Below are 12457 nucleotides of genomic sequence, written 5' to 3'. Positions count from 1 at the left end.
GCCAGAATCCTTGCCGCTTCCGGCGTGATCCTATCCTTTCCAAAATTCCAGATGGCTGTTTTGCTATCGCTGATTATGAAATTGGCTTCCGTTCCAACGCAAGCGAGCGCTATCGCAACTTCTTCCGCCGTTTCCGTGTTTCGGCTTCTAATGGTGGCAGCCGATACGGGGGCACCTCGGCAGTCGACCACCGAGGCGACCGCCGCACCCGACTTGCCACTTGCCGCGTCCACGTACGCAACCGACTTGCTGTCCATCGAATTGAAGCGTCTGATTAGTGCTTCTGCTCTCTTCTCCCTCCTCTCCGTGTTGAATATGAGATGCATGTTACGAGGGAGTGGGGAAGTGATTAGATTTGCTCGGCAGTCCTGCGGGATGCTCGATTTTCCTCGTAGTCCCCTATCTGCTTGCAGGCCTACCATTTCGAGGATGGCTCTGCCCGTGGTCGTTCGGCTTAATCTTTCGAGCTGCGAAATTATGACAGCCTCCGCTATTTCGTCCCAGATATTGTGCACTCCCATAGAAAGGAGCTTCTCTGGAGGTGCTAATTGGTAAGCCCAGGGCCCTCTTTATGCACCACCGAATGAGTGAGTCTAATTTCCTCCTCTCCTCCGACCTGATGTTTAAGTAAGGCGTGGCATAGCTAACGCGGCTTATTACGTATGCTTGGGTTAGTTTAAGCAAGCTTCTTTCCTTCAGACCTCGTCCTTTCAGCGCGACCCTTCTAAAAATGCCAAGGGCTTGGGTGGCAAATCCCTCTAGCTTTTTGATTGCCCCATCATTATATCCATTCTCCTGAATGAATAGTCCTAAGATTCTAATTTTATCTACCTCGGGAACTGGTTTCCCCTCTGCTTTAATGCTAAATTCCCAGCTGCGCTTGCATCGGAGCGATGTTGGGTTATAGACGAGTAATTCAGATTTTTGCGGAGAGCATGAGAGACCCCTACTAACAGCATAGTCCACGACAGTGTCCGCCGCCGCCTGCAGGCGTTCCTCGATGCTCGCATCGCTCCCCTGGTTAATCCAGAGGTTGATGTCATCCGCATACATACTGAAACTTCGCCCCTCTATGCTCCTCAGGGCTTCGGGGAGGTTCCGCATCGCCACGTTGAAGAGGAACGGGGAGAGAACCGAGCCCTGCGGCGTGCCCCTGCTCCATAAGTTCAGTGTGGGAGATTCAATGTCTTGGAACCTCACGCAGGCAGTTCTGTCTGACAGAAAGTCCTTGATGTAGTCGTATGTTCGCGCGCCTACTCCGATATCCTGGAGACCGCGGAGGATCGCTTCGTGTGTAACATTATCAAAAGCCTTTGTCAAGTCCAAGCCGAGAATTACTTTGGCGTCTCTTTCTAGAACGCGAGTCGATTATGTCATGTTGGAGTCGGAGCATCACGTCCTGCGTGAACAAGCCCGGTCGGAAGCCGACCATCTCGTGCGGCCACAGGCCGTTTTGCTCCATAAAGCGCGTCAGTCTTGCCTGGACTACGCGCTCCAACAATTTCCTCATGCATGAGGTTAGGGAAATTGGTCTTAGATTTTCTAGTTTAGGGGGTTTGCCAGGCTTTGGGATTAGAATTACTTTTGCCGCCTTCCACTGCGGAGGTAGGTGGCCTTTGGCCCAAATGTCTTGCATATACTCCGTCAGAGCGCTGGTGGAGTCATCGTCCAGGTTTCTGAAAATTTTGTTAGTTATCCCGTCAGGGCCCGGGGCCGATTTCGTTTTTAGTCCCAATATTTCAGCCCTGACCTCCGCCTCCGTGATGGGTGCGTCGAGCTCCTCGTTGGGAGTTCCGTCGTATGCTGGGAGAGGGGTACTATGGGTATCGCCAATGTACATGTTGATGAGTTTGTCCATAAATTCCGCGTCTGTACCATCAAACGCGTGCCTAGCTTTTGATAATCTAATTCCCGATTGGGCTTTCGAGTTGGTCGGGTCTAATAGGTGTCTCAGCAGACCCCACGTTTTGGAAAGGCCCATGCCCCCCTCCATCTCGTCGCATCTGCTGCACCAATTCTGTTCGCATAATTTGATCGCATAATTTTCAATTTCTTTGTTGTGTCTAGCGATCCTCCGTCTAAGATTTCGGTTCCATTTTTGCTTCTTCAGTCTGCGCTCCATACCATGCTTTGCCTCCCACATGTGAAGCAGTCTGCTATCGACTATCTCCGGGGCGTCGTCCCCTTCAAGCGTCTCTGTTGCCTCTCCAACGTGACGCCTGAGGGCCTCCGTCCATTTCTCCATGTTTGTGATCCTCCCTGTGGCAGATTTCTCTCGCTTCTCCCTGAATAATTCCCATTCCGTAACCCTCGGTTGACGCGCACGACGCGTCTTCACTCCTTTTTTAAGGCTCGAGGCCAGAATGAAATGATCGCTGCCCAAATTTTGTTCCGAATTTTGCCAGTTCAGATCTGTCACATTTTTGGAGAAGGTCAGGTCAGGAGAGGCGTCTGTGCAGACGCTGTTACCCACCCTGGATGGACTACTAGGGTCCTTGTGTAGGGTGAGTCCCAGCTCGTGCGCGCCCTCCCATAGCTGCCTGCCTTCAGGGTCTTGTTTAGCGTAATCCCATTCTGGGTGCGCTGCATTAAAGTCACCGACTATTAGCAGGGGGTTAGTTCCGGCTGCCTTAATCGCTTTGCGAAAGAGGGCCCTGAATCTCACCTTTCTCTGCTTCGGGGTACTGCACAAATTTAATATGAACACGCTCGGTTCCTCTTTTCGCCCCGTAAGAATTTCCAATAGCACTGCCTCATTTTCTCTCGAGTTGATTTCGTGCTCGATTGCCGCAATGTTCCTCTTAATCAACGTTGTGACGCGAGATTTCTCACCTCTATCACTTGGAAAAGCTTGGTATCCCGATAGTTTTGCTGCTTTGCCCGTCTCCTGCAAGGCTATAGCTAACGATTTCTCATCTAATAGCGTCAAGTATTGTTGCACTAACGCCCGCTTGCGCTGGAAGCCGCGACAGTTCCACTGCCAGATTATAGACTCACTTGGTGCGCCTCTGGCCATTTTGGAGCTGGTTGATATTTTCCTCAGCTTTTTGTTGCCATTCTCCGATGGCAACTAATTCTGCCCTTTGTCTTTGTACTTCGCCCGTAAGGGCTTGGATCTGGCTCTGAGTCTGATTTATTGCGCACATAATTTGGGCCATGAAAGAATCGAATTTAGCTTCGATTTTGGCTTCTAATCTTTTCTCTAGTGCCACCAACGGATCTGAGCGTCTTCTCCTTTGCGTTTCATTGGGGGCGGTCCAGCCTATTCTACAATCATCTTTTCCTCCTCCGGTGCCGCAGGCTGCGTGGGAGTCGCAGCCTTAGGGGCCGGGGGGGGGGGGGGGGGGGGTTGGTTTCGATACCAAGTTTGGTTGCGCACTGTGGGGAGAGGGGGACCCCGTACGCGCCTGCACTTTTGGCGTACGAAGCTCTTGAGTGAGCTTATTAATTATCTCTTTAAGCTCACTAACCTCTTTCCTTAATTTATCGATCTCCTCGTCTTTCTTATCTTTTGCCTGGGAAACGCCACTGCCAAAGCTTACACTTTTTCGATCCCCGCTCGGATTCCGCTTGTGAGTCCACGGGTTCGCCGGTTCCCTGGAACTCGATCTCCCCCTGGGTGTGGATCCGGGGCGCCCCCTGGTGCGGGAGCTCGAGCGGGCGCGCTGCTGCTGCCCTCCGGTGGTCTACTCCAGCCCCGGGAAGGAGTCGTTTCTGGCGCGAAAGTCCTCGTTTCCGCGCCTGACCTTGGAACTGCTCCGGGGATTCCCCTCGGCGGTCGCTCCGGCTTGCTGCTCCTGAAGTTCCTGCTGCTGTTGCATGTTGATCTTGCGTTCCCATAGTCTCTTCTTCACCTCGTAAGGAACACGGTAGAGTTCTCTACATTTTCTGTCATCGAGCGGGTGTCCTTTCCCGCACAGTTGGCACTTGGGCTCACATAAAGGGTCTTGTGGCGGTTGTTCCATGCCACAGCCACGGCATTTCACATTCTCGGGGTCCGGGCAGACGTCTTCGCGGTGTCCGAGCCGGCCGCAGGCGTTGCAAACTTCGTATTTTTTTGCGGTAGAGTGCGCAGCGTTGCGCCACGGGCGTGAGTCTCACCCACCGCGGCACCTCTTTGTCTTCGAACAGTATTAAAACTGTCCTCGATTCTCTTCCGAGCCTTCGCACTCCCAGAACCGGAGGATTTCCGTAGATTTGCAGCCTTTTCAAAATAGCTTCGCCCGAGAAGGACAAAGGGACTTCATGCACGACGCCTTTCCCGCAGTCCTGCGGCATAGCTACGTACGTAGTCATTGCGATCTTTTCCCCTTCGAACACGAGGAGCTTCAAGTCGGCGTATTTTTTCTTCCTTTCCACGCTGACGGTGGCGACGAGAATGGAATGTTGATTCACATTCATCGAGATGACATCCTCTCCGGCCGCGTCTGTGCTGACGCCAGCCGCCCGAAGTATAGCGTCAGCCAAGTACGCAGTTCCATATTTCATCAGAAGTACCAGACCGCCGTGCGCTCTCATGACTATTTTCTCGGCGCCGTCCGGGATTCGGGCAAATTGCCTTTCAACCGACTGCGCCGCCATCTTCCTCTCTGCGAGCTTCTCGGCGACTCGCTGCCGTTCCACATGGCGTCCCTCGTTGTTCACCAGGGGGGCCGCTTTACCTCTCTTCTTACTGACGTACCATTGTCCCGGCACGTTCAATTCTTCTGGATCTAAGTCCGCACCATCTACGGTCTCCATCATGGCTGATACAGTCTTCGAGCGGAGCCGCCGCCGGTGGCGTCTCGCCGCTAGGTCTAGCCTTAGGCTTAGCTCACCATGTGGCTCGTCGAAGACCACAAGATCTCAAAAAATGAGGAAAGCGTGGGCCCACCTTGGGAAAATCGATTTCCGCGGTGTCCAGGCGTCGAGTGCTGTCGATTCAGTTAAAATCCAAGATCCGTCGAATTCAACTCGTGCTCGAGCGGCCGTAGTCGACGGAGCCCATCAAACGCACGTCCGCTCTCCTCAGCGTTTGATTCGCTTCTCAATTCACCATTTTATTCAAATTGTGACGTAAGCGTGACGTGACCATCAAGACGGTGCCAGGTTACGTACCCACAGAATCTGATTACGTGAATAGGAAAAAATGTAAAAACTTATCTAGAAATAAATACTGTCGTCTGCTACCGCCAAGTACGAAACAGAACGCCGCTCCGGGAGCTTGCGCTGAGCCTCTGCGTTGCAATCTTCGGTGCATACGCGTCGATGGGCAGTGCGAGGGAGTGAAATATGTTGCGGCCTCTTGCGTATCATGTCGGACGTCCGGCAGCAGCTATGGACAGATCGAGTGGGGCTACTCAGTGCGAAAGACTCGCACTTCGGTTGTCAAAGGATTCATCGAGTTCGATGCGGCGGTGCGAGCGAGGGCGCAGCCTAGACGACTTTTCAGTCGAGGTAAAGTGGTGGCGTACCAGCGAGTCACGAGCGGCGTCACACGCGTGCGTACGGTTGCGCAAAGAAGCTGGCGAACATCAGGAACGGGGCCAAGGTATTCGTAATGGCGTACGTGCCGGATGGGAGCGGAAAGTGAAAGCTTTGGCCGGCATGATGCCTTTGTGGCATTGCTCCTCATAACGATCGACGACAGCTTCGCACATTCGCTTACCAGCCACAGTTGAATGCAGGAACTGAGATATTTAAGGCACTTTTCTTGGGGAAAAGTCATCTCGTCCGGGACAGGAAAGGATCGAAGCAGCCAGAGCTAATTTTCGGAGTGGTGCCGCCACTGCTGAAAAGGCGCCCGAAGCGGCGCCTAAATCCGCGCAGGCCAGCAGCCCCTGCCCGAGGACAACGCTCTCATTCTTCTAGCGTTGTAAACTCTGCGGAAACTCACTGTTTACTATGCGCCACGTCAGCTATACGTCAGGTCAGCAAGAGTGCTAATTAAAGCTTTTAATCGCTACGTATCGGCTTTAACAGAGAGCGGCGTGCAGCGGAGTTGTATCTGTGTGCGCTTGGAAGGCCTCCACGATCTGTTTAGTGCTGAAATGCATGCTTGACAAGGCAAGCCGGTGTGCACAATTTAGGCAACGCGTTGCCCCAGACTCTGTTGTTGGTCAAGTTTGCATGCACCCGCGCAAGAAAGGAAACTGCAAAACGCGGAATATCGGAGTAAATCTCGTCAAGGAGAACGCACCGAGTGCGCATCCCTTATTATCAACTTAAATGTGCAAAGCAGAGAAAAAAGAGATTCTTTTCTGGTATTAATAAAAAACAACATTAAGCAAATTTAAGCGACCGCCCCTATCCCCCCCCCACACACACACAACATAATTTGAATAGAGCGCGCACCCTCGCAACATTCAGTGATGTACTCATATTTTGCTTCCTAAGCCTGCACGCATGCACTTTTGTGATGTACGTGGCACATATATAAAAACAGCATTTGTCATAAAAATGACAAATGCTATCAGCAATTTTGCTTGTTTTTCCCTTCCTAGAAAGGCAAATATTTTCGACTTGTTCAATTGAATGCGTAGCACTTACTACAACCACACAGAGGCAGCTCATTTAGATGGCGTACTTTCCTGATTCGGTCAGAATTCACCGAAAATCTGCATCGTCTGCGGTGACGGCGGACCGAAACGGCAAGCTTTCGCAGCAATCTAGGCTTGCCTCTATGGGAAAGCGGAGGCGGGCGGGCACCCAGACACCCTACAGCAGTCGTACCCGTAGAACCATCTGTGCTCGCCGAAGGAACGAGCTCTCCACCGTATTGAGGGTGCGGCAAAACGCAAAGGGGCAGGGACCCCGGAACAGGGGGCAAGGGGGCTGGTCGCCCCCCCCCCCCCCCCCAGGTCTCCAACTGCTTGCACTTGGATCGGATTTCTGACAAATGAAACACTTTACATTTCAAATGTAAACATTTCAATTCGTTTTATATCGTCGTGAATCTTTGCACCGTTTGTTCGTTCGCACTCAAAATCGCCGACAAGCGGCTTTATCATTTTGGTTTGTAACGCGAGATGCGACCAGACTTATCTGTGGCCGTGGGCAAACATTGCTTCCCCATTTTTTTCAGATTGTTGTAGTTGCTTTCGGTTCTCGAAGGTTCCTTGCCAGATTTAAATTGAGGGCGGCCAAGAACTGCAGGCATTCAGTACGATGACCGCCGAGCACGGTTGTCACTTGTGGCTATCGCCGCCGCCGAGTCATTCAGCTCTAGAGGGCGCGAGTCAGCCCCTTAAACTTTTGGAAGGCTTTTCCTTGTCTTCCTGACTGCTGGAGTGTGGTCACCACAATGTGACCTTTGCATCAACCTTCGAACATTGAAAAATAAAAAATAAAATGAAAATGTAAAATTTATCATGTAAATGAGAATTGAATAAATAAATAACAAAATAAGCTCAAAGTTTTGCCCCCCCCCCACCTCCTTCCCCACTAAAGAAGAGTTCCGTAGTCCCTGCAAAGGGGAGAAAGAGGCTGCACGGTTGGTTTGAAAGTGCTTTCTCGGCTAAGCCTGGCAGGAAAATATTACAGAAGCTGAGAATCAGTCCACCCCGGGAAGTCGCTGACAAGATCGACATGCCCATGCAGATGAGATCACACATCACGACTCACCCCATGCCAAAACGCATGGATGAGGAATACAACAGAGGACGGAGACTAGCCAGAGCTAGACACCTCTCTAAGCGCTGGGATGAAAACAAGGACACGATCTACGTCGATGCGGCTGGACCCGTTAACGGAGTCGCGGCAAATGCAGCAGTTTCACCCCGGGGGATATCATTTCAAGCAGACTTATCCAAGCGGTGGATACTACATCGGCTGAAGAAGCAGCTATCGCACTAGCGATATCAAAGAACAGCGAGGCAACGGTTATGTCCGACTCACAAGCAGCGGTACGCAATTACCTCAGAGGCCGCGTTGGCGCTCCGTGTTGGAAAATTTTGGAAATTCTAATCCTTCCAACATCCAGATCTTCTGGACGCCAGGGCACCTCTCAACGACGGGCAATGAGGCGGCCAACACAGCTGCTCGAGCTCTCCTCCTCCGAGCATCTGGCACGCAGCCTCTCTCTGACACAGTTGACAACCCCTCACCCTTACTAAGCTACGCAGAAATTACGGAGTACTATAAGATCACAAGAAGGAAATATCCTCTTCCTCACAAAACCCTAAGTAAATATGAAGAGCACATAATCAGGCGACTACAAACTAATACTCAGCCCAATCCTTACCTTGTGGGGACCTGCCCCGCAGCCCCCTGAGTTTGCTTACCCGCGAGGCACCGTGCAGCGGCTGTCTCACCTCGAGGCTATAGTGCCTAGAATATCCTATAGTGCCTAGAATATCCTAAGTATATTCTAGGCACTATATCGAGGCTGAACGCATTCCCTTGTCAGTTACATTAACTGGCAAGAGAGGGCGCCAGCATCACTGCGGGGGAGACTGCCAAAGCCCGCGCGCGGGAGAGGGGGCTTCGGCTGGGATCTTCGGCGCGAGCGGACGTGTCGCTCGGGGCTCCGCTCTTCGCCGGCGGGGCGAGGAAGCGACGGGGAGACAGGCTCCCGTACTCGTCCCGTCCGGCCTTCGGAGTATATATCCCTTGCCCTAGCCAATACCACCTAGATGCCCTAGCGCGGGCGAACATTCGCTCGGAACCTTGCTGGTGAGTCGGACGACCTCGATTCATTAGCGTACCTTGTTGCTAGCTGGCGTTATTGTTTCTGTAGCAATAAATGGGCACGGCGGCACTACCGGCATGCGGTGGAATAATCATTTTGCCTTCATTGTGCAGATGGTCATCGGAGCACTGCCTCCGACCAGCGCCAGCATCAGCCACTTGCCCGAGAGAAATGCCTTCGATCGCGGAATCACCATCGCCAAGTTCCACGTGCGAGACGCGCTGACACCGCATCTGGATGTTAACTGGCTACACCGATCGTCACCGGGCACATGCGCGGACCACTGCACGCACGGATCGCTACCCGCGCCACCGCAGATCAACAGTATATACTGCCTCCCCGAACATCACGCTGTCACTGGGCACGGCGGCACTACCGGCATGCGGTGGAATAATCATTTTGCCTTCATTGTGCAGGTAAGAAAAGAATTTGGAAATTGTTACCGTTCAGATGACCGCTTTCTACTAGTGCTGCCGTGCCCGCAGCTTCAGAGTATAGTGCACGATACTGCAGTGTTTCTTGGAAAATTGTTGCTCTTAGGAGGTGATGTGGAAACTAACCCTGGCCCTGAACTTGCGCAGATTGCAAAACAACTAAAGGACATTGCTTGCGACATAAAAGACATAAAAGAAAAACGACTCACAGAAATAGATAAGAAACTGGATGCATTGTCAGTGTTAGAAACCAAGATTACGTCTTGCCAGAATGAAGTTTCCCGCATGACTAAAATTATTGATACACTAGAAAGACGGTTTGACGATTTGGAAAACCGGAGCAGAAGATCGAATCTAATAGTGTATGGCCTAGAAGAGGAGGATGAAGAGAACAGCGAAACTCTAGAGCAGGCTGTTAACAAAAAAATTATTCAAGATACTCTGGGGCTTGACCAGGTCGCCATCGAACGAATTCATAGATTAGGACGACCAGAGAGCAACAAGATCCGCCCGGTTATCTTTAAACTATTAGATTCGAGACAGAAGACAGCTATATTGAAGAACGGTCGGAAGATAAAGGACACAAGATTCTGTATTGGCGAAGATTTTTCCCCCAGAATTCGTGAAATCAGGAAAAATCTTTGGGCGAGCGCGAAAGAAGAACGCGAAAGAAAAGAAAAGGTGTCCTTGGCCTTCGACAAGTTATTCATCAACGGCCGTGCATATGTCTGGGACTATGAGAAGAATAATCGAGTACCTCTGAGAGAACATGATGGGAAGACCAACCAACCACCTCTGGAAAAAAACTCTACCGATCTAAGCCCACCAATGACTCGACGGGGAGCACGGTCAAAGAATTGACGGTTATCAATATCAATGCGAGAAGCGTAATAAATAAAGTCGAATCCCTAGAGACTGTTCTGCTTGAGTACGAACCAGATATAGTTGCGATTACTGAAACCTGGCTCTCCCAAGATGTCAGCGACGATGAAATTGCTCCACCGAACTACGAACTTGTCCGAAAGGATCGCGCCTCCCGCGGTGGTGGCGTGGCACTTATGATACAAAAGCGCATCCCATTTGTCATGCTTCCTGAAGTAACCGGCGCTGAAGCTGTTTTCTGCAAAGTTATTTGCAACAACACCAACATTATAATTGGCAGCTTCTACAGAAGCCCTTCTTCTGGACACGAATGCATATCGGTAATTCAAGATTTTCTCCAGCAATACTGTTGTAAGTAACTCCCGAATCATTCTAATGGGCGATTTTAACCTACCAGATGTCGACTGGACTACCATGCATCACACTTCAGTTATCTCCGACGCTGTAATTAATTTGATGATAAACTTTAACCTCCATCAAATCGTTCTCGATCCTACACGCGTACAAGGCTCAACAAAAAACATTCTTGATTTGATTTTAATCAGTGAACATTTCCCCGTCCATCGTGTTGCAACCCACGTCATCGAAGGCATCTCAGACCATAAAATCCCAGTTTGTGAATTACCGCTACAGTGCACCATGACATGCCACTGTCCAACCACCACCATAAAAAACTTTGCAAAGGCAGACGACGCAGCGATCCTAACTTATCTCGCCCATGAATTCGACAGCTTTGCCGAGAGCGCATCAGACAGATCTACAAACATAGACGCTACATGGCTTATCTTTAAACGCGCTGTACAGTACTGTATGACTAACTTTGTCCCGCTCAAGATCACACGCATCGCTAAAAATAACCCTTGGATCACTAGAGACGTCATTCACGCGCAGCGTCAAGTAAAGAGGTTACGCAAAGCTATCAAGACCAAAGGTGGTAGTCATTTGAGGAAATCTAAATTAAGCAGTGCCGTTGAAAAGCTCAAGCAGGTCACGAAACAAGCGAAAGACTACTACTTCAATGTAACTTTCCCAAGTTTTTTGAGAAATAATCCACACAGGTTTTGGAGCCATTTTCGTGGCCATAAAACGGTGCAGTCCGGTCTCTCTGTAGGAGATAAGGACAATACTGCTAATATGTACAACGATTTCTTCTTTTCAGTCTTTACTAATGATAACGGCATCATCCCCGACTCCTGCAATTTGCCCCTGCTAAATATTGAACCTCTCAGAATTACCGATGACGGGATTTTCAATCTTCTGCTGAACCTAGATCCAAAAAAATCAACAGGTCCGGATGATATTCCAAATGAGTTTTTAAAAAGATATGCCGAATGGTGTAGCAAGTACCTTGGTATTATTTTTCGCAAGTCTATTTCATCATCAAGGCTGCCCAGAGACTGGAAAATGGCAAAGATCATATATTCATAAATCAGGGGACACTACCTCACCCTCAAACTATAGGCCAATCTCTCTTACAAGTACATCATGTAAAATTTTGGAACACATAATTTCGAAGCACATAACCTCATTCCTGGAGCGCAATAGTATATTGACACCCCATCAGCATGGATTCAGACGCGGGTTATCAACCGTTACTCAACTAACAGAGGTTGTACACGATCTAGCACTTAATATTAATAACTGTAGCCAGACAGACATAATATTGCTCGATTTCTCAAAGGCATTTGACTCTGTATCACACAATAAGCCTTGCTAGGAAAACTAAAAACTGTTATCGGGGAAGGCGAATTACTATCTTGGTTAGAAGATTTTTTGTCAAATCGGTCTCAGTTCGTGGTTTTTGAGTATGTTTCATCCAAAACAGTTCCAGTAACGTCGGGCGTTCCTCAGGGATCAGTCCTTGGTCCATTGTTATTTTTGCTCTTCATCAATGACATAACTAATGGCATTGATTGCAGCATTAAGCTCTTCGCAGATGACTACATTCTTTACAAAACAATTAACAACCGCGAAGACATCTGTCGTTAAACAGTTCTCTAAAAAAATTAACAGAATGGTGTAACACGTGGCAAATGACAATAAACACTAAAAAATCCGTTTGTATGACAGTAACGAGAAAAAAATTCTCGTTTTGCTTTTCTTACTCTGTAAACGGCGTTCCATTAACGAAAACTAAACACCATAAATATCTAGATATTACGCTGTCTTCTGACCTGAGCTGGGACTCTCACATTGCTAATATCACGTCTACTGCTTTACGGAAACTTCTCTTTATCTGGAGACGCTTGCGGTCCGCACCAGTATCTTCTAAACTCCTGGCCTACAAAACCCTTGTAAGGCCAGTCTTAGAATACGCGAACACAGTCTGGTTCCCCCAATCAATAACTAACATCACAAAACTTGAGGCTATACAACGCAAAGCCCTACGAATAATTCACAATAAATACAAGCGCACAGATTCCCCAACATTGCTTGCAGCTTCATCCAGTCTCCAAACACTATCCGCAAGAGC

Source organism: Amblyomma americanum, chromosome 1 (assembly GCF_052857255.1).
Source record: "Amblyomma americanum isolate KBUSLIRL-KWMA chromosome 1, ASM5285725v1, whole genome shotgun sequence".
Classification (NCBI taxonomy): domain Eukaryota; kingdom Metazoa; phylum Arthropoda; class Arachnida; order Ixodida; family Ixodidae; genus Amblyomma; species Amblyomma americanum.
The sequence above is the reverse complement of the archived record's forward strand: the minus strand, read 5'-3'. Positions refer to the sequence as shown.